The 27,342-nt window shown below is 45.6% G+C and overlaps 1 protein-coding gene across 1 annotated transcript in view; it reads right to left on the reverse strand.

Moving 5' to 3' along the window:
- FAM149A (family with sequence similarity 149 member A) overlaps positions 1-27,342 on the reverse strand; it is an 85,620-nt gene that overhangs the window by 39,977 nt on the left and 18,301 nt on the right. The window lies entirely within an intron of this gene.

The raw sequence follows: 27,342 nt of genomic DNA on the forward strand, positions 1-27,342 counted from the left end.
AGTGTCACTGTCATTATAACCTTCAAAATCAAATTCAAATTTAACAGGGCACGTTTGCAATTTACATTAATTATTATAATTAGTTTTAGTTATCATGCTTTAAAACAAAGCTATACTTACTTGTATCCAGGTCCAGTCTCCTGAAATCAGCTTTTTAGTCTTGTGCTGATTGGGAAAAAAAAGAGACCAGACACAGGATGTCCCAGCCAGTACAGACTGTTATGGCTCAATGTGTCTGTCAATCACATGGCTGCCTTCTCTGTAAGCGCTCAGATGACTGGGCTCCCTGAGTTCTGTCTCTCTTTTTTTCAAGACTAAAAAGCTGCCATCAGGAGACTGTAGCTTTGTTTTACACCATGATAACTAAAAAAAATAATTAATATAATTTACAAACTTAGTTTATATTTAGAGATGAGCAAGCATGCTCGTCCAAGCTTGGTACTCGTTTGAGTATTAGGGTACTTGATGCGATGGTGCTCGTTACTTGGACGAGCATCTCGCGATACTCGAGACAATAGCATATTTCTCTTCCTGCATGTTTGTCGGCTTTTTTCAGCCAATCATCATGCAGAAGAGTCTTTGGGAGCTCGTAGCATCACGTGGAAACCCTACATGTCGATAGCAGCGATTAGCTGGCCAGATCAGATGACCTGGGCATATAAGAATCAGGTCCGGCTATGCTCGCTTCAGACGCAGGCTGGAAGAGATTAGGGAGAGAGCTGAATTAGTGTGCGCTTAGGCAGGAATCCAACACGTAGAACCCAACAGTCCTTCTAAGGGCTTAAAATTTTTAAAGCATATTTTTTTTGCTACTCTTGGCTGCCGGCTTGGACCTGTAGTGCATCTGTCAATAGTCAATTTATCCTGTTGCTGGCATTCTCTTGGCTGGCTGGGATCTTGAGTCCAGCTATACCTATCCTCACTGTGCTGTGTCCTGTGCACGTGGTGCCTGCTGCATGCTGCCCCTGCTGTTTCCTGTCCATTTCCGTGTTGTTTCCATCATTTTCTGAGGTTTCCAGGTTTTCAGGCACCCTTCCCTGTGCAGAGCTTTGGTCCCCTGCAAAAATGCTCGAGTTTCCCATTGACTTCAATGGGGTTCGTTACTTGAAACGAGCACCCGAGCATCGGGAAATATTTGTCTCGAGTATCGAGCACCCGAGCATTTTAGTTCTCACTCATCTCTATTCATATTACATCTACTGTTAATTTAAATTTTGAAAGCAGCCACTACACGTTGGCTTACTCTAAGGGTGCCTTCACACACACTGGATCCGCAGCAGATCAGCAGCAAATTTGATGGTGCAGATTTGATGCTGTGTTTAGTTATTTAGATCTAATCTGCTGCAGAAAATTTGCTGCAATACGGTGTATGTGAAGCTACCCTAAATGCATAAAAAGAACAACAATAAATTAAATACATGTACATGCAGATTCGTGCACCCTAATCTTTGCTTAACCCTTTGAGGACCAGGCCCAAAATGACCCAGTGGACATTAGTGTTAATCTTAGTGTTTTTGTTTTTCCCTCCTCCCCTTCTAAGAGCTCTAGCACTCTCAGTTATATTATTATTTATGAAGATATAAATAGGTGAATTCGTAAAAAAAGAATGCAATATGGTAACGTTTGGGGGGTTCCTGTGTCTACGTAATGCACTATATGGTAAAAGCGACATGATACCATTATTCTATAGGTCAGTCCGAACACAACCATATGCAGGTTACGCAGATTCTCTAATGTTATATATAGATTTTTAATGAAATCCTTTTTTTTGCCAATTAATTATTAATGAAATGGGCCTATTGTGACGCTTATAACAGTTTTATTTTTTCACCTATGGGGCTGTATGGGATGTCATTTTTTCCGTCATGATCTCTAGTTTTTATTAATACCATATTTGTGAAGATCGGACGTTTTGATCACTTTTTATAAATTTTTTTTATATATATAATGTAACATCAAATCGGTAATCCGCGCACTTTTTTCCCTCTATTCGTTTACGCTGTTCGCCGTTAGTGATGATGCTTGGTATATTTTAATAGATCAGACAATTATGCACGCTATGGTATATTATTAGTTTATTTATTTTTATATATGTTTTATTTATATAATAGGAAAGGGGGGTGATTTAAACTTTTATTAGGGGAGGGGCTTTGAGGTAGTGTATTAGTGGTTTTAACTTCTTTTTTTTTTTACACATTTTAAGTCCCTTTGGGGGACTTTTACATACATTAGTTTGATTTCTACACTGATCATTGCTATGCCATAGGCATAGCATTGATCAGTATGATAGGCGAATTGCTGCCTGTGCAGGCTCAGTGAGCAGATCGTCGATCGGACCGCACGGAGGAAGGTGAGAGACCTCCAGTGGTCCGTTTTAACGATCGGGACCCCCCCTGTCACTTACACTTAAACGCTGCATCTTGCTGTAGCCGGCCCCCACCTCCTATGAAGCGCGCTCCGGAGCTCCTTCATAGCAGGAGAAACACCCTGGACGTACAGTTGTACGTGGACGTGGACGTGGACGTTAGAAAAACATGGCTGCTTTATTTCAGAAACAGTACAACTCTTGTCTCCTTTTTGGGTAGGGTTTTGCAATTCAATTCCATTGAAGTGAACGGAACGGAATTGCAAAACCAAACCCAACAGGAGGCAAGAGTTTCTGAAAGAAAGCAGCCATGTTTTTCTAATCCTGGATACCCCCTTTAATTTTAGTTAAAGGGTTGTCCCACCACTAAGATGATGGTATCATATTATTGAAAATGGAAATTAATTTATTATACCATAATTAATGCCAGAATAATTGTGTGAATATACCAGAAATTGTAGATTATGGTTCTCGGACAGCCTCTTCCCCTTACACTAACATATTTTACATTAAAGGGGTACTCCGGCCCAGGGGTATTTTTAAGCTATAGACAGTGGTGATCTCTGCTGTCTATACCCACCCCCTCCCCGGCCATAGCTTTAAAATACCCCTGAGCAGGAGGCATATCGCAGAGTGGGGCGTACGGGACAGAAGGCTAACGGAGAGCTGAGTGGCACAGCTCCTGGCAGGCATATGGTGGGGGTGGCGGACGGGGAGCAGACCGGACAGGCTGGGGGAGCAGGAGGCGTGTAGCAGGGGAAATTAGCGGAATGGGGAGCAGAGAGGCGACGGAAGCGGACGGGGAGCAGAACGGACAGGCTGGGGGAAGCAACAGAAACTTCAACAGAAATTGTAAATGCCCATTGTAGCATAATTAATAATATGTATCTTTGTACATATTTAAGAGAATGATGTTCTCCTGACCTGTCAGGTCTAGGGGCTGGTTTATGAAGCTCTGGGGACCAAAGACTTCCCTTGAAGAACAACATGTTTTGGGGCACACAGGTACAGTTCCTTTGATGAGGCACACAGGTACAGTTCATTTGATAGCACGGTAGCATTGTTTATCGGGACAGTATTACAGAAGGGGATAGTAGTACAGTTTATGGGGCAGTGGCCAATTTTTTTTTAGGGGCACAGTTTATAAGGACAGTTGAAAGTTCATTAGGTAGCCCTGACATGCAGTGTGTGTATTTATAGAAATATCATTTAGTGGTCTTATATTCAGGACGCAGTATTCCATTTAGGTTGTACCGTTTGTGGTTACATTATATATATGAATGAACAGTGTGGCAGGCATTACCAAATAAGAATAAATAGGTACATCAAAAGTCATATAGAAAATAAGAAAGAAAAGAAAAATGGATGTGCCAAAGGGGTGCACACAAATATTGCTAATAAGTAAGATTGTGACCGATGCACTTTATAGAGAGTCTACCTTCTAGATGCACTTTGGCAATATTAGAGCATCCAGTACTTTTCTTATTGGTGGATAATAGTATACGATTATAGTCAGTTCAGGTCCAGAAAGGCAGGTCAAAATAAAAAATTTACACATTACTTCAAATAGACAGCAGGTGGCTCTGCTGTTGAGACAAGTCTACCTAGAATGAATGTGAGCTAGTGCTGGCCATATGCTGTGCATATCTCATCGGTTTATGTTCGCACATTGTCAAAATGATGCCTGTTTTTATTGGATGGCCATTATTTAACGACAATTAACAGCCGTTACTATGCAAATAGCGGCAGTTGTTATAAAGCAATGGCCGTTATTTGTTGTTAAATATTGGCCGTCCAATAAAAACGGGCATCATTTTAACTGTGTGTGAACAAAGCCAATATGTGGAATTTGTCTTGCAAGCTCACAAGTGCTTCTGAAACCATTGATATACTGTAGCATGGGAGCTTTTCTTTTATTTATATAAGAGAATGACTAGCACAACAAGGGTGGGAATGTGAGCAATATACACCAACGATCGGCACTCCAGCAGGGTCGTGGTGCCAAGGGAACACTGTATCCATAAAAAAATACCAAAATCTCGGCACTCACGTAATTACAATAAAGAAAGTGTATTTATTCACACAAGTAGTTCGCTGCACGCGTTCCGACCATAAGGTCTTTCTTAACAGAATAAAAGGTAATGCATGGTGCAGCAATTTAACCCCTTAAGGTCAAAGCCTATTTTCGTTTTTGCGCTTTTGCTTATTCCATTTTAAGTTTAAAAGTCCATAGCGCTTGCATTTTTTCACCTAGAGACGTATATGAGCGCTTATTTTTTGTGAAACCAATTGTACTTTGCAATGACAGGCATTATTTTTCCATAACATATGCTGCGAAACCGGAAAAAAATCATTTGCGCTGTCAAATTGAAAAAAAAAACGAATTTGTTTTGATTTCGGGGAGTTTTGCATTTACGCCATCCGTCCTATGGTAAAACTGACTTGTTATGCATGTTCCTCAAGTCGTTACGATTACTATGATATATAACATGTATAACTTATATTGTATCGGATGGCCTGTAAAAAATTCAAACCATTGTTAACAAATATACGTCACTTAAAATCGCTCCATTCCCAGGCTTATAGCGCTTTTATCCTTTGGTCTATGGGGCTGTGTGAGGTGTCAGTTTTTGCGCCATGATGTGTTCTTTCTATCGGTACCTTGATTGCACATATACGACTTTTTGATCGTTTTTTATTACATTTTTTCTGGATTTGATGCGACCAAAAATGCGCAATTTTGCACTTTGGAATTTTTTTGCGCTGACGCCGTTTACCGTGCGAGATCAGGAATATGATTAATTAATAGTTCGGGCGATTACGCGCGCGGCGATACTAAATATGTTTATTTATTTATTTATTAATTTATATTTATAAAATGGGAAAAGGGGGGTGATTTGGACTTTTATTAGGGGAGGGGATTTTTTATTAATAAAAACACTTTTTACTTTTTTTTTTTACTGTAACTAGAAGCCCCCCTGGGGGACTTGTATATAGACAGCACTGATCTCTCATAGAGATCAATGCTGTGTATATACACAGCAAAGATCGATTAGATCGGTCATAGATTACTATGGCCTGCTGCAGGCCATAGCAATCTATTGCCGAGCCGGGATCAGCGTCATTCCGACGCTGAGGCCCGGCACGGGCAGAAGAACGGATCTCCCCCCCGCGATCGCATCGCGGGGGGGAGATCCGTCCCACTAGACACCAGGGATGTGTTTACCTAAGCCTCTAAGTGCAGCTGTCAGGTTTGACAGCTGCACTTAGAGGCTTAATTAGCCGGCGCGGCAACGGGACCCGCGCCGGCTAATAGAGGCACTGCCCGGCTGCACGTGTCAGCCGGGATCAGCGCCGTTCAGAGCGGGGTCCCGGCGGGACCCCGCTCTGAACACCCCGAGCGGCACCATGACGTATCAGATACGTCATGGGTCGCTAAGGGGTTAAGCATCACACGGCACACATAAATGACATCATCAAAGGTACCATGGGAAAAGGATTGCCGGACCTCTCCCCACAGCGTGCGCGCCGGCTTCTGACCAGGATATCTCCGTCCCGGGACCAGCTCCGGGAGCGGGACTCGGCCAGATGAGGTCTGTATAAGGGGTTCTAGCTGGGGGTCGGGAGGTCCTCTTTAACCCAGGCAGTACTTTGTTACAATTGTTTAAAGAGTAATAACGAAAAATAATGGAAATGCTTCCTATGAGCGTGGGTGTGCATCTAATCCTTAACGGATAGTGTATGTTGTATATCTTTCCATAATGTATCAACCAATTTGTTGAATCTGTGGGGAAAAAATGGAAACATAAAGATAAAAAATAAAATCCAGAAAAATCATGTTAAATGTGTGATCTCATAGTCCCTGTCCAGACCACAGGTGGTCTGACGTCAAAAGATTATTATTATACAGAGAGGCATTCTGGATCCATACCCTTAATACTATTGAACCGCATGGTCTGAACAGGGACTACGAGATCACACATTTAACATGATTCTTCTCAATTTTATTTTTTATTTTATTTTTCCATTTTTTTCCACAGAATCAACAGATTGGTTGATACATTATGGAAAGATATACAGCATACACTATCCGTTAAGAATTAGATGCACATCCACGTTCATAGGATGCATTTCCATTATTTTTCATTATTACTCTTTAAGCAATTGTAACAAAGTACTGCCTGGGTTAATGATCAGCTGTCTTAGTGATCCTTTTTCCATGGTACCTTTGATGATGTCATTTATGTGTGCAGTGTGATGCTTAGATTGCTGCACCATGCATTACCTTGTATTCTGTAGAGAAAGACCTTATGGTCGGAACACATGCAACGAACTACTTGTGTGAATAAACACACTTATTATTATTGCAATTACGTGAGAGCTGGTATTTTGTTATTTTTCCGGGGAATGTATTACTGTACCTGTACGGTTCTGCCACACTGGTAGCTGATAGAAATCCAAGAAGTGAAAAAAAAAGGCCTCTGTGCCAATTCACATTGTCTCCTGCTCCTTCTGCTATCCCCCCTTAGGAGACAAATCTTACATGCCTCTGTCTCACATTGTGTGTGTTTGCTGATGATACAGACAGGTGACAGGGCGTGATGTCAGAGGAAGCTTGGCTGGATAACCCAATCCCCTGAGTGATTCACCATCTGAGACCAGGCAGAAGCAGGTGCAGCACTAATTTTTCTGATTGTAATGCGTGGGGGCTGTGATGGTGAGCTCAGGGAAAGCATCGCATTCTAGGAAATGCTAAACCGGGAAAGACAGAAACACAATACAGAGCAAAAAAAACAAAAAAAACTAATGGATTTTTGGTAGTTTCAAAACTGGGATAGGCAGGTAAGTAATGTGTTATGCTTCTGCAGAAGTTTCATTTTTTTAAAACTCTACCTGGAGTTCCCCTTTAAAGCATTAGGGCCCTAGTACATGGAGCGATAATCTGGTAAATGAGTCTCATTTGGCAGATTATCACTTCATGTAATAAAGACAATGATCATCGGCTGATTGTGTCTTTTGGTCCTGACAAGGCAATGGACAGCTGATGATTCTGTATAAAAAATAAACTTCATACATTACTTATCCACGCTGTCCGGTGTTCTCTTCACTTCTGCCCACTGCCGGTGCAACTTCAGAGCCGTCTCTGAAATCACTGGCTGCTCAGCCAATCACTGACCGGGACAGGAGTGCCTCGGCCAGTGATTGGCTGAGAGGCCTGTCACTTCAGAGGCCGGCTCTGCAGTTCCACAGGAGGCTGCAGACAGCGGGCAGAAGCTAAGAGAACACTGGGGAGCATGGTGAGGTAATGTATGAACTTCACTTTTAAAGCAAGGACTTCATGGACATCACAAACAATGTCCATGCAACCCTTGATGCAGGATAAATGAGCCGTGTAGAAGGCTCAGTAAATGAGTGCCAATTTAGCAGATCAGCTCTCATTTTCTATAGTGATTGGGCTGTGTAATGCTACGTTTACACGAAACGATAATTGGCCCGGTCGTACGATTAACGATGTCGGAGTAACAATTTTTTTTTCATAACGATCAGCGTTTAGACGGTACGATATAACGTACAGAAAATCGTTTCGCGATCGCGCACCCGCAGCCCGGCCCCCCGCTCATCCGCAGCCCGGCCCCACGGTCAACCGCAGCCCCCTGCGCCGCCCCGATCGCCACCCCCGCAGATCCCATCGCCACCCCCGCCGCTCCCAATCGCCACCACTGCCGCTGCCGCTCCGATTGCCACCCCCGCGGCGGGGGTGGCGATAAGAGCGGTGGCGGCGATGGCGATCGGGGCGTGGGGGTGGCGATCGAGCCGGCGCAGGTGGCTGCGGGTGAGCGTGGGCGGCGGTGGCGTTGTGGTGATCAGAGCGGCTGCGGCGATGGCGATCGGGGCGCCGGGGGTGGCGATCGAGACGGGGCAGGGGGCTGCAGATGAGCGGGGGGCCAGGCTGCGGGCGTGGCGGCGGCCGGCCAGACTTTCGCGCGACGACTGTTTACACAGAGCGATGGGCAAATTTTTTGCGAACAACGTACGACGATTTAAGAACAAGTTAAAAGATCAAAATGATCGATTTCTCGCTCGTCGTTCGATCGTTCGCTGCGTTTACACGTACGATTATCGTTCGAATTCGCACGAAAATCGTTTTGTGTAAATGCAGTATAATACGCCCTAACATGTCTGACATGTAAGACCCAGACCACTATAGCTAAGCATGTACATTAGAATTGGATCCTATTAGAGATAGAAACGTTTGTATTCTCCGGTCGACAATAAATGATCTTTTTTTGTGAAGGATTCAAAATCATTATTACATTAAAGAATTATTCCACCAAAGGATGGTCGTACTGAACTAGTCTTTGTGCTTGTAATGTCTGCTGAAGCTGACACTTTCTGCAGGATTGGCATGCTTTAGATGATTGTAAAGTCGAGTAGATAAGCTGTCACTGGAGGCATCCAGCAGTGGCTTTCTTCCTTCTTCCTATATCAGCAAATATGCACATTTAGCTGAGGTAAACATACATTTATATAAGAGGATATCCCAAATGTTATTCACACAACAGTCAGTTGAAAAATGAGGTCCTTTCACGGGTACGGTAAATTTAAATACTTCATTTTACTTCTTAAGATGGCCATACATATTAGATAATGTGCTAAATTTCTGCTGTCTGAAGAAACAATAGGACATTGAATTGTAACCTGTCAAATCCTTTGTTACTGGGTAAGGTGGTAAGTATCCAGTTTCTTTTGTTATTTACTGCTGTAGGTAAAAGAGACTGTAAGTTCCTTGTTAATGGCCTCTTTGATATCTGTGGGACTACTTATATGTCTCTGTTATGTTATAATTTGTATATTTTGCTGCCTTGCGTCAAAAGTCCCTTTCTGTTTTGGAACTTTTGGGGGCTGTCCGGCTACAGAATGCACTGGTGCCACCAGACCACATCACAATGGTGGACAGTGAGCTCGACTTGTTTCTCAGGTGGTTGGAGGATGCTATGTATGTGGTGTGGAGCACAGTGCCCAAAAGATGGCTGACTGTAGAAGGTAGACACTTCTGGTAATGCCAGTGCCTCCCAACAATGGAAATGGACTGTGTGCTAATAAGTAGCTCATATGTGGTGTCTGCTGTTGGTCTGTGTTTATGTATATGCAGTGTCCCAGAGCAGGTGTGGCCTCTGCTGTGTTTCTTGCCCACCTGTAGTCAGGTATCTTTGTATAGGGCATTCTGGGTTAATGGTATTTGCACTTTTCCTGTATTTCCTATTAACGCCTGTATTTTCTATTTCTGTCCACACTTCCTATTTTTTGCCACTAGATGTCACTGTATTGTATGTACTGTAAGCACAGCTGAGGGACTTAGGGGGATATTTATCAAACATGGTGTAAAGTGAAACTGGCTCAGTTGCCCCTAGCAACCAATCAGATTCCACCTTTTATTTTTCAAAGCGTCTGTGAGGAATAAAAAGTAAAATCTGATTGTTTGTTAGGGGCAACTGAGCCAGTTTCAGTTTATACCATGTTTAATAAATCTCCCCTATTGTTCACAAAGGGTTAACTGACTGACTGCCACTGTTGTATAGGGTCTTTTCAAGCAACCCCATCTTAGCCATGTCTGGCTAAAGGCATACAGAGGAGACTGAGGTGAACAGGGACTAAAGGGAACAACTCTACCTTCGCTGGGCGGCTGCTCTCTATTTAACCTGATAACCAAGGCAGGATCACAAGGTGGGACCTACGTTCCTGCTCTATGTCACTATATGCCCATAGACAGCAAAAAGGTGGAAGATTCATACCCATGGGCGTAGGTACTCGTTCTCAAAGCCCACAGCTTAGTACCTTAGGGTCTAGGTAGAGCTCCTCTAATAACCCTGAAGTAGCCCTCAGTCCACTCCTCTCTTAAAGCCGGTCTATTCAACTAAATTCAAGCTACAGTATCCAAAGACTTTTCAATTAAATAGATTTAAACAATTATTCCTGAAGTCTGAGTTACCAAGCTCAAGGGATTAGATTTTATGTATTGCACCTCGATTAAAAGAAGGGACTTTCTACTCTGTGCTGCATTTAACCCTTAGAAGACCCAGGCAATTTTAATTTTTGCACTTTAGTTTTTTCCTCCTCGTGTATATAAGGCCATAGCGCGTGCATTTTTCCACCTAGAGACCCAGATCAGACCTTATTTTTTGCGCCACTAATTGTATTTTGCAATGGCAGACGGTGGAATTGAAAAAAAAGCCTAATTTTTTATTGGGGGTGTTTTGTTTTTACGCTGTTCACCCTAGGGTAAAACTGACTTGTTATATATGTTCCTCAAGTCAGTACGATTATGACTATATGTAACTTGCATAACTTTTATTTTATTTGATGGCTTTTAAAAAATTAAAACCTTTTAAAAAAATATATGTTCCTTAAAATTGCTTAATTACCGTGCTAATAACGCTTTTATCCTTTGGTCTATGGGGCTGTGTGAGGTGTCATTTTTTGCACCATGATATGTACTTTTTATCGGTACCTTGTTTGCATATATGTGACTTTTTGATCGCTTTTTATTACAATTTTTCTAGATTTGATGCGACCAAAAATGCACAATTTTGCACTTTGGAATTTTTTGGCACTTTCACAGGAATATGATAATTTAATAGTTCAGGCAAATATGTTTATTTATTTATTTTTATTTATAAAATGAGAAAAGGGGGGTGATTTAAACTTTTATTAGGGGAGGGGATTTTTTATTAATAAAAAAACTTATTTATTTATTTTTTTACACACATACAGTCCCCCTGGGGGACTTCTAGTATCACTGCTCCGATCTCTCATTGAGATCTATGCAGTACAGGTATACTACATAGATCAATGAGAAAGGCGTTCTACAGCCGAGAGCAATAGAATGCTGAGCCAGGATCAGCGCCATTATGGCGCACACCCCGGCTGGGATATGATACGGAGATCGCTCCTCCGCGGTCGCGTTGCGGGGGGGCAATCCCCCCACTAAACCACCAATGGAGGAAGAAATGAAACATTTGGATGCAGCTGTCAACAGCATCTAAATGCCTAATTAGCGGGCATGTCGATCGTACAGTGCCTGCTAATAGCCGCAATTCCGGGCTGCATATAGCACCTGGGATCACGGTGGTTCAGAGTGGGGTCGCCGCGCGGCCCCCCCTGAACTCCAATAGCGACGACAGGACGTACATTTACGTCCTGAGTCATCTAGGTGTAAGGAATTAGAGTAAAATTGGTTCCTGTTCAAATTCAACCAAGACTCTGATTTTCTTCACATCTACACCTATACTAAAAAAGTCTGTGTTGGTGTATCTAGGGGTGGGCACATACCACTCCTGGCCATTGTGACAAGTGCCTCAGGTACACCACCATGTAGCCCAGCTATACACCACCTAGCAACCCCTGGTCACCACATGTAGAACAGAGCCTGTAAGTGAGGCTGGAGTGACTGACCACTGGCATATATTATTAGGCACCAAGGCCCTGAGGCTACAGCATAGTCCTAAGACCCAGTTACATAGGGCAATTATTGGTCAATGTAACATGCCCTTTTATTTAGCTAGCCAATGGCATCTTTTATGCTGGAAAAACACAGCAGTTTTTGTGTCAGTACCAGAGGTTGATCCGGTAGGAATAAGAGTAGAAGTCCTCCCATTATATTTCTCACTCCTGAACTCTAGCAAAAATCATAATTGTCCAGAAGGCGGGGGAACATAAGAAACAGGCGTTACCGTCCCATGCCCCAGATAGAATTCATTTTCCCCTAAGTTGTGATGTCATCACTAGAGATGAGCGAACCTGCCGAGGTTTGGGTTCGTATGAATCTGAACTCTCGACTTCTGACTGCCGCTGTCTTCCTGCTCCGTGGAGAGGGTGGATACAGCCGGAGAACCGCCTGGAAAACTGGGATACAGCCATAGGCTGTATCCCAGTTTTCAAGGCGGTCCTCCGGCTGTATCCACCCTCTCCACAGAGGGGGCAGACAGCGGCAGTCAGAAGCCGAGAGTTCAGATCTGCTCACACTTCCAGGTGAAAGCCTAAAGAGCAAGGAACTACTCTGTCACTTGCTCTGTAGGCCAACAGAAAGCTGTGGACAGGGAAGAACCTTTTCATCCCACACGACTCTAGCTACACATACATATAACTTTACTGGTGATAGGTGCGTCTGATGGAGAGTACCAGGGAAGGAGTGGGACCTGCCAGGGAGGTAGTGGAGAGCACCTGTCTACCTACTGGGGGGCAATAACCTATTGGTGGTCATCTGGCTACCTACAGTGGAGCAACTACCTACTGGGGGCAGCTATCTACCTATGGGGGCATGACACATGAGTACCTATAGGAGCCAGCTACCTTCTTGGAGAGACACCTATCCACCCATGGCTGGGCAAACACCAACTGCGGGCACCCATGGGGGGGGCAGCTGGCTACGTATAGGAGGGCAACTACTTAGTGGGGGATGCACTTATCTTCCTACTGGGAAGCATATACCTACTAAGCACAGACCTCTCCCGACTCGTTTTCCTAATTGGACACAATCTGAAGACTCTCTCAAGACCTCCACGGATTAAAATTTTTAACATACCTTTTGACAAAGTTTTTTCTAATGACAGCTACTCTTTAATGAGAAAAATCTGCAACAAATCCATAATATATGAACATAGCCCTAATGTGTATTACAGTTCTCAACTGTGATCATAATTCCCCTCAGTTTTCTGTTACCCTGCTCCTAAGACCTGGTACTATCAATTTGCCTCATTTGTGGACATCTTCACCACTTTCATTTATACACACTGTAGCCCTGAGCCCTGATGTGATTGTGAGTTATAACCGGGATAAGTGCGCAGCATCGGTCTCCACTCCTCGGGAGCTGCACAATCCCTCTGATTACAGGAGTCAGGCTCCATTAGAGTTTATAGTTGATATAAATGACACTAACCCTTTAGGGATAACTTGTTCAACCTCTCCTGGTTTCAGACCAGATTTACTATGACTTCCTCTTTCCAGCCCCTTTGTAGGCTTTATTCATAGTGTACTACTAAGTCAGGGTCGTACCTTCTGTTTACAAGGGAAGACATTTCTTTATTTAAAGGAATTTTTCTCATTTCCCCTGATATACAAAACACCCAGAACGCAAATTCTACCTGGCAGGGATGAATAGGCAGATAGAAGAATCCATTTGCACATAATCTTTCTAAAAACAGCTGGAATTGTTTGTGTATGAGATGAATTATTGGTTTACAGGTCCAGAAAATCAGTACTATAACCTTGATGACAAAAAAGTTGAAGCAGTTGCCACGTCAATACAATTACTTTTACAGCACTTTAATTTCCTCCTGGGAGACCTAATCCTATTACATGAGTCACTTAAAGGTGTATTCCACTCAAACATAACTTTTCATATGTTGCAGCTCATGGTGAGACTAACAATTTCTCATATACTTGTAATTATCTATTCAGTCTCCTTCCCCCAGTTCTGAGCTACTGACAGCTGAAGACAGAAAAATGTGTGTGCAAGCTTTTCCCTGCACTGTACTAAGAAGGACAAGGACCCCATAACATCTGTCTCATGTTTTTGGAGCAGGCATTGATTTGGTTATTAAGAGGTAATTTTCTTTGTAAATAGAAGCCTTGCATTCATCCATTAGGTCGCATTGGGCAAACAATTGCCATTTGTTTGCTAACAATAAGCCCTACCTTATTTGTACAACACACATGAATACTATATGTAGTTCTGGTCTCTGAAGAATTGCTGCATTCATGGGAAAATCTTAGCTATATTGTTCTTAATAAAGATGAAATGGTTAAATGTACATGTGCAGACCAGTTACTTTGTTCAAAGTAGAATGACATGGGTAAAGTTCACGTAACATTATATGAAGGCTGGTGCTTGGTGCATTCTGTAACCCTGAATGACCTTCTTTAGTTCCAACTTTGGAGATTTGATGCAGTTGTTTTCTGCAAGTTTTTGTATTGTATGGAAGTAGTTTAAAAACAATATAAACTGTAAGGGAGAGGAGGATAAAAGAGAGTAGGGCTTTGGCTAGGAGGTCATTCTGTGGCCACTGAATGAAAGGTGGATGAGGAACAAGTGTTACATAACAATGGTTTATCTAGGAATAGAAAAACATGGCTGTTTCTTCCAAAAACAAGTGCAGCACTTGTCCTTATTTATGTGTAGCATTACAATTCAGCTCCATTTACATCAAAGAAGCTAAAATACCACACACAAACTGGATAAGAGTGCCACTGTTTCTGGGAGAAGCAACTATGTTTTCCTAATCTTGGATAACCCCTTTAATATAAACTGTTTGCAGTATGCATCCTCTTTTATCTTAATGATGGCCTATATTCTTTATAACTATAAATATATTTTACTGTTTGTTGTGATGTTAGTGTGTTGGGTAGCCATTGCTTCGTCAATATGCCCACCAAAGGTGTAACCAGTAGCTATGAGACCCGTTGCTGCAATTTGGAATGGGTCTCCACTTTATTACACCCACCCTTGGTAGCAAGTGCAAAACATGGAAAGTTTAATTATTCTGTTTGTCTCTACATTGTATTAGGATATTACAGCAGGGTATAATATAATGCTTTTTCCTTTAATCCACCAAAAAAAACAAATTTACAGCCCCTTTTGGAAAACCATGCATGCTTCTACAAATTATACAACCGGAAATTATAACCATTCCTGCATTGAGTACTGTTGTATACACACATAGCAAAGCCCTCTGGTGTCCTGAATTTGGTAAAACCCAGTAATATTGCCAATATTGTCAGATGTTGATAACACCCTTCTCTTGCAGCAAGTGATCAATCATAAGTAACATAAAGAGTCATTAGACTGTAAACCGGTTTAGTTGGCATGCATATCACAGTAATCTAGAAGAAATCATGTTCTTTTGGTGTATAGCAACTTCTGATAATCCATCTGGGTGATGCCACCACAAGATAATTGCTAAGTATATTCATTGAAAAAAACATATTTAAAACCTGATTGTGTAATTCCACCACTCCCCAGGCATGAAGCCAGCCTATCTAGGCATAGATAATGTTTTGAGGTATTGGTATTTGTTATATTTGTTGTGTTGTATGTTCACATACCAACAAAGAAGCTATAAGATAGTTCATATTGCGCTGTTATCGGCAGGTAACTCAATACTAATATGTTTGAGTCTTTCTAATCTACCTGAGATACATGACTATGGAGGATTGTACGCCATCCAAGGGAACGAGATAATACTGTTTATTGAAGCTTTAAACAACAAGACTGTTGCTGTTGATGGTATTGGTCAAGGGATTGCAAGATTCACTCTGCAAATATCAGCCCACAGTGGGGGGCATTGTTCTCTGGAATATAAGCAGAACCTTTATGGCATACCTGCATGCTAACATTACTTTATATCATTTTTTTTATTTAAAAAAATCAGTTATATGTGTGTCATTCTGAACAACTGAACCTATTGCAAGCATTAAGTTGGTTATAATTGTTAAATAAATGTTGGTCAATCCTTAGTTTTTGGTCGGCTACAATGCTTTTTAACGGATACTGTTAAACGTAGTGTGAACATAGCCAAAGAGTCCTTTCCATGGACTTTCTTACTTTCCAAAAGACAACATCTTAAAGGTAATGAATTGCACCTTAAGAGCTAATGAAATAACTAACACCGCTAGATTGATGACAAGGGTACACATAGAAATATACCATATGCTGATGATCATACTTCTAGAATAACTAAGAAAATTAGTTTTTATGTGTTGCATTCTACTGAGATGCCGAGTGTCTGATTGGCAGGGTATTGGCCTGGATTCTGTTCTTTCAATCATCTCCAACCTGTTAAAACACAGGTTGAGTCTGCTTACACCTCACAGCAAACAAACAGTAAAGATGTCCATATTAATAGGCAGTAGATGTCTTGGGCACCAAGCACCCCACGCAATACCGTGGGTCCCCCAACATCCAGGGGGGACCCACGCCCCGCTCTGGTGCCCACGACCACTGAACAGGGCTGCTGCCCTGCTCGCTGCTGCAATCTGAACTGTAACTATGAGCGCTCTTAACGAGCGCTCATAGCTACATGCAGCAGGTCCCTGTCAGTCACTCTTGTGGCATGAAGTGTTTTCCCAGCGCTCTCAAGAGGCCGCTCTGTCCTTGTGGTGTCGGCGCTCTAGTGACGTCACTAGAGCACTGACGCCAGGACAAGGGGAGTGCGGCCTCTTGTGACCGCAGGGAAAACACTTCCTGCGGCCACAAAAGCGAAGAGAGGAGGAGACACCTGGACCCAGGTGAGTATAAGTGTTTGTTTTTTATGTTATATACTATATGGGAGGGGAGCGCACAGGGGACTGTATAACTGGGGGCCTTGCCTGACATACCCCATTGAAAGTAATGGGGGTCCATTGAATTTCTATCACATTGTCCCCTATCTTACAAGAAAAAAAACACCACGATATGTTATTTTTTGTGACACTTTTTAAAGAATTTGCAACAACATTGAATATGAAGGTATCTGATAATCAACCTTAGCTGTCTGAAATGAAGATTTACTATTGTCAGTGTATATTATGAGATCAGCTTTGCACGCAAACACGGACTGATCTATAACCCTTTATAGTCAAAGTAATTAGGTATTGCACTTTGTATTGTTAAAAACAATAGGTGAAGTCCAGCCTGCAGGAGAGCTAAAGATTATTAGAATGGCTTAGTGTGTATATAGAAAGTGTATTTTGCTGCTTGGTGCCTTCATTATAGGTTACTATATAATCTGTGATCATAAATCAGGCGAAAGTCATTTTCAGCTGCAAACGTTACTTGGCCCTACACAAGATACCTTCACCTACATAATTATAGTAAAGGGTAGAAATGAAAATAGTACAATGACAGAAGTATTCGCAGTCAGCAAAAAGTCACAACATTTTTTGTAAACACTCTTTAGCACAGAAAGTTTACAACTTTTTGCCATGTATGCTGTTCCTCGCCAGGGAGGCAGAGAGAGGCAGATTGGTGGACGTGGGCGACCTGTGCACTAGCAGCATATGAGATGTCTATCTTAATAAATCACCCCATATAAAATCAGAATGTGAGAACAAATGTGTGGGATGGGGGAAGGACGGGTTAGGCAAGTCACCACCCTCCTCTCCCTTTCTCAAAAGATCAAATATAATCATTTAAGGAGAAGGCCTGCAAAAATAAAAAATAACTGGCCGGCAGAGGGGTGCATGAACATATTAAAGAATATTAACTTTCCTGTACCCATTCCTCCTTAGTGCCTCTATCACCGCTCTCAGATAGCAACCAGATGTCATTTTCTCCAGGCTTCCTGGTATGTCTCGGACTCTGCTCCTGCTGCTGCAACATCATGGCCCTGATATAGATTCCTTTTTCAGCCGTCAGTGATTAAACGGGTGTCCCACCCCAGTTACTGATTGGCTGAGCGTGCTATCCATCAGTCGGGTATGTGACATTGCAGGAGCTGCAGGAGGCCGGCATCTGTTAGGGATCAGTAAGGCAGTGCTGCAGGGTCACAGTATACATTCTTTATTGTGTTGCGGCATCCCATATCATACGTCATGGTGCTTGTTCAAGTAAAAAATTATCTTTTATCAACTGCAGATTGTACAAAGTGGGCCACCATTGGCCCTGGCCCTCCATGATGTTATGGGCACATAGGCTCCGCCCCCTCGACGTCCATTGGTATGGGCCGATCTAGAGGGGGTGGGGCCTAGACCTTTAGGACAGCCTGTTCCAATGGTCTGCGAGGGGGAGGCGCCTATGTGTCTATGATGTCATAGAGGGGTGGGGCCAACGGTGGCGCTGTGAGTGAGACTAAGTGGCGCTGTTGCCATAAAGTCCCACCAACTTTGTACAATCTGCAGTTGATAAAAGATCACTTTTTACTTGAACAAGCACCATGACCTATGATGTAAAATAAGGTATGAAAACTGCTTAATTTGCCCTTTACACCTGTGTAGAGATGTCAGAATGCAAAAAAGGGCTGACAGTGTCACTTTAAGTCATTGTAGAGTAATCTAGGTTGACAGACTTTTTTGACTAATTCCTCTTTATCTTGGACAATTCTGTGTAACCTATCATCTCCAAACCATAGGACATTCCCACCAAAAGTGAATAAGTGTACCCCGTTCTTCACAACACTGAAAGCACAGGAGAGAATAAGATGGATCTATTTAACCCTTTGAGGACCAGGCCCAAAATGACCCAGTGGACCGAGCAAATTTTGATCTTAGTGTTTTCCCTCCTCCCCTTCTAAGAGCTCCAGCACTTTCAGTTTTCTATCTACAGGGCCATGTAAGTGCTTGTTTTTTACAGGAATAGTTGTACTTTGTAATGGCGTCATTCATTCTACCATAACATTTATGATGGAATTCCAAATATATTATTTATGAAGATATAAATAGGTGAAATCGTAAGAAAGAATGCAATATGGTAACGTTTGGGGGGTTCCTGTGTCTACGTAATGCACTATATGGTAAAAGCGACATGATATTATTACTCTATAGGTCAGTACGAACACAACCATATGCAGGTTACACAGATTCTCTAATGTTATATATATATTTTTTTATGAAATTCTTGTGACACTTATAACAGTTTTATTTTTTCACCTACGGGGCTGTATGGGGTGTCATTTTTTCCGCCATGATCTCTAGTTTTTATTAATACCATATTTGTGAAGATCGGACGTTTTGATCACTTTTTATTGATTTTTTTAAATATATAATGTAACAAAATCAGTAATCCGGGCACTTTTTCCCCTCTTTTTGTGTACGCCGTTCACCGTTCGCAATGATGCTTATTATATTTTAATAGATCGGACAATTATGCACGCTACGGTATATTATATGTTTATCTATTTTTTTTTTTTATATGTTTTATTTATATAATGGGATAGGGGGGTTATTTCAACTTTTATTGGGGGAGGGGCTTTGGGGTAGTGTGTTAGTGTTTTGACCTTTTTTTTTTTACACATTTGAAGTCCCTTTGGGGGACTTTTACATACAGTACTTGGATTTTTACACTGATCATTGCTATGCCATAGGCATAGCATTGATCAGTGTTACCGGCGCTCTGCTCATTGAGCCTGCCTGTGCAGGCTCAGTGTAGCAGATCGCCGATCGGACCGCACGGAGGCAGGTGAGAGACCCCCGGCAGTCGGTTTCAACGATCGGGACCCCCGCAGTCACACTGCGGGGGTCCCGATCGGTAAGTGACAGGGGACTCCCCCTGTCACTTACACTTAAACGCCACGGTCGCGCGGTTGCAGCGTTTAAGGGGTTAATGGCATGCGGCAGCGCGATTGCTGCAGCGTGTCATTACCAGTGAGGTCCCAGCTGCTCACTGCAGCCGGCCCCCACCTCCTATGAAGCGCTCTCCGTTGCGGAGTGCGCTTCATAGCGGGAGAACCACCCAGGACGTACAGTTACGTCCAGGGTCGTCTGGTGACAGACTTCCATGACGTAACCCTACGTCCTGGGTCGTCTAGGGGTTAATCTAAGAAAAAAAAATTCTCACCCTGATGGAGTTTTTGAAACTGCTAAGGGATAACTACTGGGACTAGGACCAAAACAACATTTGTGCTTTAGAGGGCTATTCCCATCTTAACTTACGTAGTTAACTAAATAGCTGTATATATATATACAATGGCAAACCTACTGCAGCACTCAAAAAAATAAAGTAAAAAAACTCAAGGTTTATTTAGCCCAAAAGCTGCAACGTTTCAACCTTGCTATGACGTCTTTATCAAGCAGTATCTGATCAAGATACTGCTCGATAAAAACCTAATAGCGAGCTTGAAACGGTACGGCTTTTGGGCTAAATAAACCCAATATTTTCACTTTATTTTTTTAAGTGCTGTAGTTGTTCTATGATTGTGTATTCCAGCAGCTATAGTCATAGGGACGCATACTGCTTGGCACCATCCCATTTAGACAAAGAAGTGCTGCATTTCTTTTTTGCTTATATATATTCAGTATATCAGCCTGACAACTGCTTTTACAGCAAAGTGGTGGTTGATAACCTATACAATGTTAACAAGTGGAGTAAAATAGAGAGTATATTAAAAGAAGGAGGTAAGTTTGTAAAGGAATGTATTTGCAAAAAAGTTTAACTTGACACGTCCCACAATGGGAATAAGAATACCCCTTTAAGTAACTTTTTATTTCCCCCATTCTTTCTGCAATGATAATGTAGTCTGCTACACTGTATTGTATAGAAATTACCTTCACTGACACTAGTGTAGCACACGCTATAATTTCCCTACAATTTAGAACAACTTCCAACACTAGAACGCTAGATAATAGACAACCATTATGTACCTTGACAACACGCCCCCCCCCCCCCCCCACCCACCCACACACACACACAGGGCCGGTTTTAGACTAGATGTGGCCCTGGGCAAAGTTAAAGGTGGGGCCCCAAATGCTGAAATATTTTAGCAACAATTTAAGGTCCCCATACATTTTACTCTTTTGTTGCTGGTACCTGTTGCTCCTGGTGGGTTTGGCCATCAGCGTAAGGTGTATGGGGCTCTCTGGACAGTCCTCTGATAGATGATATCAGTGGACATAGGGGATCAAGCTTGATGGAAAATCAATGCCCAACCTCTTTGTTCTAAGAGAGATAAGCCGCCATCAGATCTGTATGGCTATGGCTTTACCCTCTCATTGAAAACACAGGAAAACTCAGATGTGCCAAATTTCTATGTATGGGGAGGACGGGACCAGATGGGAGAGATAATTGTCAGCTGAAGGATTGTTCAGCCAGCAGTTATTGGAAGCATACGGCCACTTTTAAGGCCGTATTACACGGCCTGATATTCTGCAGAAGTGAGCGCCAATCTGGTAGAATGGAGCTCGCTTAGAGAGCCTACTACAGCAAAAGCTATGGAGGAGAGTTATCAAACTGGTGTAAAGAAGAATTGGCTCAGTTGCCCCTAGCAACCAATCAGATTCCACCTACTTAGAATCTGAGTAATGAAAGGTGGAATCTGATTGGTTGCTAGGGGCAACGGAGCCAGTTTCACTTTACACCATGTTTGATAAATCTCCCCCTATGTGTATATATACAGTATATCATTAGTGATGTGTGTGCAATCCTTGCTGTATATAGTAAACAATAAAGATATATACTACCTGATCATGTTCCCCGGTGTCCTCAGGCCTTGTCTGTGATATATACTACCTGATCATGTTCCCCAGTGTCCTCACAGAGCGATAGCGTCCTGATTCGGACAATTTTCGCTCCATGTATTAGGGCCCTTACTCAGTTCAGAAGTTTACATGCCGCTACATGTCAGGACTACCGCTACATGCCGGGACCGCAGCTACATGTCGGGACCGCCGCTACATGTCGGGACCGCCCCTACATGTCGGGACCGCCCCTACATGTCGGGACCGCCCCTACATGTCGGGACTGCCCCTACATGTCGGGACCGCCCCTACATGTCAGGACCGCCGCTACATTCTGGGACTGCCCCTACATGTCAGGACCGCCGCTACATTCTGGGACTGCCGCTACATGCCAGGACTGCCGCTAAATGCCAGGAATGCCGCTAAATGCCAGGACTGCCCCTACATGCCAGGACTGCCGCTAAATGCCAGGACTGCCGCTAAATGTCAGGACTGCCGCTAAATGTCAGGACTGCCCGCTAGTGGTGTAAATACAAGAACTATTTATATGAATTGCTTTAAAAAAATAAATTTAAAAAAATCACTATAATCAGGACCAAATATTACCTCCATACCGTTATTGAAGAAAACACACTATATATAGGCCAATATTACCACCATAAAAGTGACCACCCCATAATGACTCTATATACACTATATACAGACCAATATAGACCTATAGACTGACCACTGTATAATAAATGACTGTATATACACTGTATACAGACCAATATTATGTGGCTGTCACCCTATGGCTGTACTATTGGTGTATATAGTGTATATATAGAGTCATTATGTGGCAGTCAATCTATGGCAGTAATGACTCAACGCTATATACAGACCAATATTATTGCCATAGGCTGACCCCTGTATAATGACTTTATATACACTCTATATACAGACCAATATTACCGCCATAGAGTGACCACTGCATAATGACTCTATATACAGACCAATATTACTGCCATAGACTGACCCCTGTATAATGACTCTATATACACTGTATGCAGACCAATATTATGTGGCGATCACTCTATGGCTGTACTATATATACTGTACTGTGGCTGTACTGTATATAGTGTCATTATGTGGTAGTCAATCTATGGCAATAATGACTCTATATATACGCTATATACAGACCAATATTAATGCCAAAGAGTGACCACTGCATAATGACACTATATACAGACCAATATTACCGCCATAGAGTGACCATTGCATAATGACTCTATATACAGACCAAAATTACTGCCATAGACTGACCCCTGTATAATGACTCTATATACACACTATATACAGACCAATATTATGTGGGCAATCACTCTATGGTTGTACTATTGGTCTGTATATAGTGTGTATATAGAGTCATTATGTGGTGGTCACTGTATGGCGGCAGGCCTGTATTTAGAGTTCATGCTGCCCTAGGCACTTTGCACGCAGAGGCGCCCCCCCCCCCCCCCCCCCCACGTTGCTGTACATGCATGGTATATACCCTGGCACTTGGGTGCCGCTCTGCTTGATGCCCGCTGTTCTCATCAAACAGACGTGATGGAGGAAGGAAGGAGGCCGGGGACGTCTTAGTTTGGGGACTGGTTCTGTCCAGTGTTGGACTGGGGTACCTGGGGCTCACCAATATACAAACAGTGAGACACCACATGCTGACCCGCTTCTTTCCTGAATTCATCTGTATCTGTGACAAATCTCAGAACACCCTCCATTTATACAGCTCTTAGGGTATGCTGGGAGTTGTAGTCTCTGAGAGGACAACCCTTTAATAAATCACTGTGTGCAGAGTCTCCTGGTGGCTGCAATCTGTGGGTGACAACCATCAGCCCTGAAGGTCCAGCAATTCATCTGTCTACACTGTACTACAACTCCCAGCATATCCTGAGGGCTGCAGACTGTCAGTACATGCTGGGAGTTGTAGTGCCTGCAGCTGTTGTAGTTGGATCCTAGGTGCATCATACACTGGATGCTTTGTGGCACATAAGAATACATAGATCTGTGGGGGCTCAGTGCAGGGAAGTGACCCCAGAACAGCACTAATAGGGGATAGAACAAAAACATCTCCCCCTATATCTTATTAGTGATGTTCTGGGGTCACTTCCCTGCACTGAGCCCCCACAGATCTATGTATACTTATATGCCACAAAGCATCCAGTGTATGATGCACCTAGGACCCAACTACAGCAGCTGCAGGCACTACAACTCCCAGCATATCCTGAGGGCTGCAGACTGTTCTGGGAGTTGTAGTGCCTGCAGCTGTTGTAGTTGGGTCCTGGAGGCGTTGTGGGAAATCAGAATACATAGATCTGTGAGGGCTCAGTGTAGGGAAGTGACCCCAGAACATCACTAATAGGGGGGGGAGATGTTTTTGTTCTATCCCCTATTAGTGATGTTCTGGGGTCACTCCCCTGCACTGAGCCCCCACAGATCTCTGTATTCTGATCTCCCACAAAGCCTCCAGTGTATAATGCACCTAGGACCCAACTACAACAGCTGCAGGCACTACAACTCCCAGCATTTACTGACAGTCTACAGCCCTCAGGATATGCTGGGAGTTGTAGTGCCTGCAGCTCTTGTAGTTGGGTCCTAGTTTAAAAGTTTGGGTTAGTGTACTGTAGTGACCGCAGGGCTGTGTCAGTACACTACCGCAAACAATACACTGACCCATTGAGACCCCAATGGTACACAGGCTCTGCACACTATAGAAGTGATTACAGTGCAGTTACTAATGACTCACAGGTGACGTCTTCTCGAATTGCTGTCGCTAACTTTTTGCTTTCTTCTCCATCTGGCGCAGCATCATGAAGACTTCTCTGACCATAACTCGTATGCAGGCGGGCAGCTGGGGGTGACTGGGGCAGGAGGGCAGCTGGGGGTGACTGGGGAAGAGAGGCAGCTGGGGGGGGCTGAGGAAGGGAGGCAGCTGGGGAAGGGAGGCAGCTGGGGGGAGACTGAGGAAGGGAGGCAGCTGGGGGTGACTGGGGAAGGGAGGCAGCTGGGGGTGACTGGGGAAGGGAGGCAGCTGGGGGGGGGACTGAGGAAGGGAGGCAGCTGGGGGGGGACTGAGGAAGGGAGGCAGCTGGGGGGGGGACTGAGGAAGGGAGGCAGCTGGGGGGGGGACTGAGGAAGGGAGGCAGCTGGGGGGGGACTGAGGAAGGGAGGCAGCTGGGGGGGGCTGAGGAAGGGAGGCAGCTGGGAGTGACTGGGGAAGGGAGGCAGCTGGGGGTGACAGGGGGAGCAGCTGGGGGAAAGGGAGAGCAGCTGAAGGGCAGGGGAGCAGCAGGGAGGGGCAGCTAGGGTGGCAGGGGAGAAGCTGGGGTTCAGGGGGAGAGGTTGGGGTTCAGGGGGAGCGGTAGGGAGGCAGTGGAGAAGCTGGGATTCAGGGGGAGAGGCTGGGGGCAGGGGGAGAGGCTGGGGGTCAGAGGGAGAGGCTGGGGGTCAGAGGGAGAAGCTAGGGGTCAGGGGGAGGGGCTGGGAGGCAGGGGAGCAGCTGAGAATGCAGGGGGGAGAGGCTGGGGGGGCAGAGGCTGGGGGGCAGGGGGAGAGGCTGGGGGGGCAGGGGAGAGGCTGGGGGCAGGGGAGAGGCTGAGGGTTAGGGGAAGAGGCTGGGGGGTCAGGGGAGAGGCTGGGGGGTCAGGGGAGAGGCTGGGGGTCAGGGGAGAGGCTGGGGGTCAGGGGAGACGCTGGGGGGGCCGGGGAGAGGCTGGGGGGGCAGGGGGAGAGTCTGGGGGTCAGGGGAGATGCTGGGGGTCAGGGGAGAGGCTGGGGGGGCAGGGGGAGAGTCTGGGGGTCAGGGGAGATGCTGGGGGGCAGGGGAGAGGCTGAGGGTTAGGGGGACAGGCTGAGGGTTAGTGGGAGAGGCTGGGGGGGCAGGGGAGAGGCTGTTGGTTAGGGGGAGAGGCTGGGGGTTAAGGGGAGAGGCTGGGGGGGCAGGGGAGAGGCTGAGAATGCAGGGGGGAGAGGCTGGGGGGGGCAGGGGAGAGGCTGAGAATGCAGGGGGGAGAGGCTGGGGGGGGCAGGGGAGAGGCTGAGGTCAGGGGAGACGCTGGGGGGCAGGGGAGAGGCTGAGGGTTAGGGGGAGAGGCTGGGGGGGGCAGGGGAAAGGCTGAGAATGCAGGGAGGAGAGGCTGGGGGGCAGGGGGAGAGGCTGAGGGTTAGGTGGAGAGGCTGGGGGGCAGGGGGAGAGGCTGAGGGTTAGGTGGAGAGGCTGAGGGATCAGGGGAGAGGCTGGGGGGCAGGGGAGAGTCTGGGGGGCAGGGGGAGAGTCTGGGGGACAGGGGGAGAGTCTGGGGTCAGGGGAGAGGCTGAGGGTTAGGTGGAGAGGCTGTGGGGCAGGGGAGAGGCTGAGGGTTAGGTGGAGAGGCTGTGGGGCAGGGGAGAGGCTGGGGGGGCTGGGGGGGCAGGGGAGAGGCTGGGGGGGCAGGGGAGAGGCTGAGGGTTAGGGGAGAGGCAGGGGGTCAGGGGAGAGGCTGGGGGGTCAGGGGAGAGGCTGGGGGGTCAGGGGAGAGGCTGAGAATGCAGGGGGGAGAGGCTGAGGGGTCAGGGGAGACGCTGGGGGGCAGGGGAGAGGCTGAGGGTTAGGGGGAGAGGCTGGGGGGGCAGGGGAGAGGCTGGGGTTTAGGGGGAGAGGCTGGGGGTTAGGGGGAGAGGCTGGGGGTTAGGGGGAGAGGCTGGGGGTTAGGGGGAGAGGCTGGGAATGCAGGGTGGAGAGGCTGAGGGTTAGGTGGAGAGGCTGAGGGGTCAGGGGAGACGCTGGGGGGGCAGGGGAGACGCTGGGGGGGGCAGGGGAGAGGCTGGGGGGGCAGGGGAGAGGCTGGGGGGGCAGGGGAGAGGCTGGGGGGGGCGGGGGAGAGGCTGGGGGGGGCAGGGGAGAGGCTGGGGGGGGCAGGGGAGAGGCTGGGGGGGGCAGGGGAGAGGCTGGGGGGGGCAGGGGGAGAGGCTGCCCCCCAGCAGGGGAGCAGCTGAGGATGCAGGGGGGCCGGGGGCGGGCAGAGGGGAGAGGCTGGGGGTGACGGGGCGGGCGGCCGGGAGAAGGATGGGCAGGCAGGCTGGTTCCCTCCCCCCATGCAGCGCCGGGGTCCGGGGCAGGTGTTGAGCTTCCGGCACACACAGTGTGACAGAGGCCGGAAGCTCCCAGCTGCAGCCCCGCGTTCCCAGATCTTCTCTCCTGCTCGGCGATGACGTCACATCACGTGAGCGCCGCCGAGCAGGAGACAAGATCCGGGACCGCGGGGCTGCAGCTGGGAGCTTCCGGACTCTGTCACACTGTGTGTGCCGGAAGCTCAACACCTGCCCCGGACCCCGGCGCTGCATGGGGGGAGGGAACCAGCCTGCCTGCCCATCCTTCTCCCGGCCGCTCCGTCACCCCCCCTCCCGGCGCGGACTAGGCACCTGTGGGCCGGTGCCTACAGAGTTTGTTTTTTTTTTTTTTTAAGTAATAAAAAAAGGTGTTCCCTGCGGGTGCCTAGTGGCAAATACGGCTCTGTATGGCGGTAATATTGGTCTGTATATAGTGTCATTATGTGGTAGTCAATCTATGGCAGTAATGAGTGTATATATATACGCTATATACAGACCAATATTAATGCCAAAGAGTGACCACTGCATAATGACACTATATACACTATATAGAGACCAATATTACCACCATACAGTGACCACCACCTAAGGACTGAATACCACCTTATTTTTTTCTCAATAAAATACACCGTATTGCCTTAGTGATGTCATCATACACTATACATAGGAGCTGCAGCCAATCACCGGCCTCAGTGGTCACCAGAGAATGG

This window comes from Dendropsophus ebraccatus, chromosome 7 (assembly GCF_027789765.1).
Source record: "Dendropsophus ebraccatus isolate aDenEbr1 chromosome 7, aDenEbr1.pat, whole genome shotgun sequence".
NCBI lineage: Eukaryota > Metazoa > Chordata > Amphibia > Anura > Hylidae > Dendropsophus > Dendropsophus ebraccatus.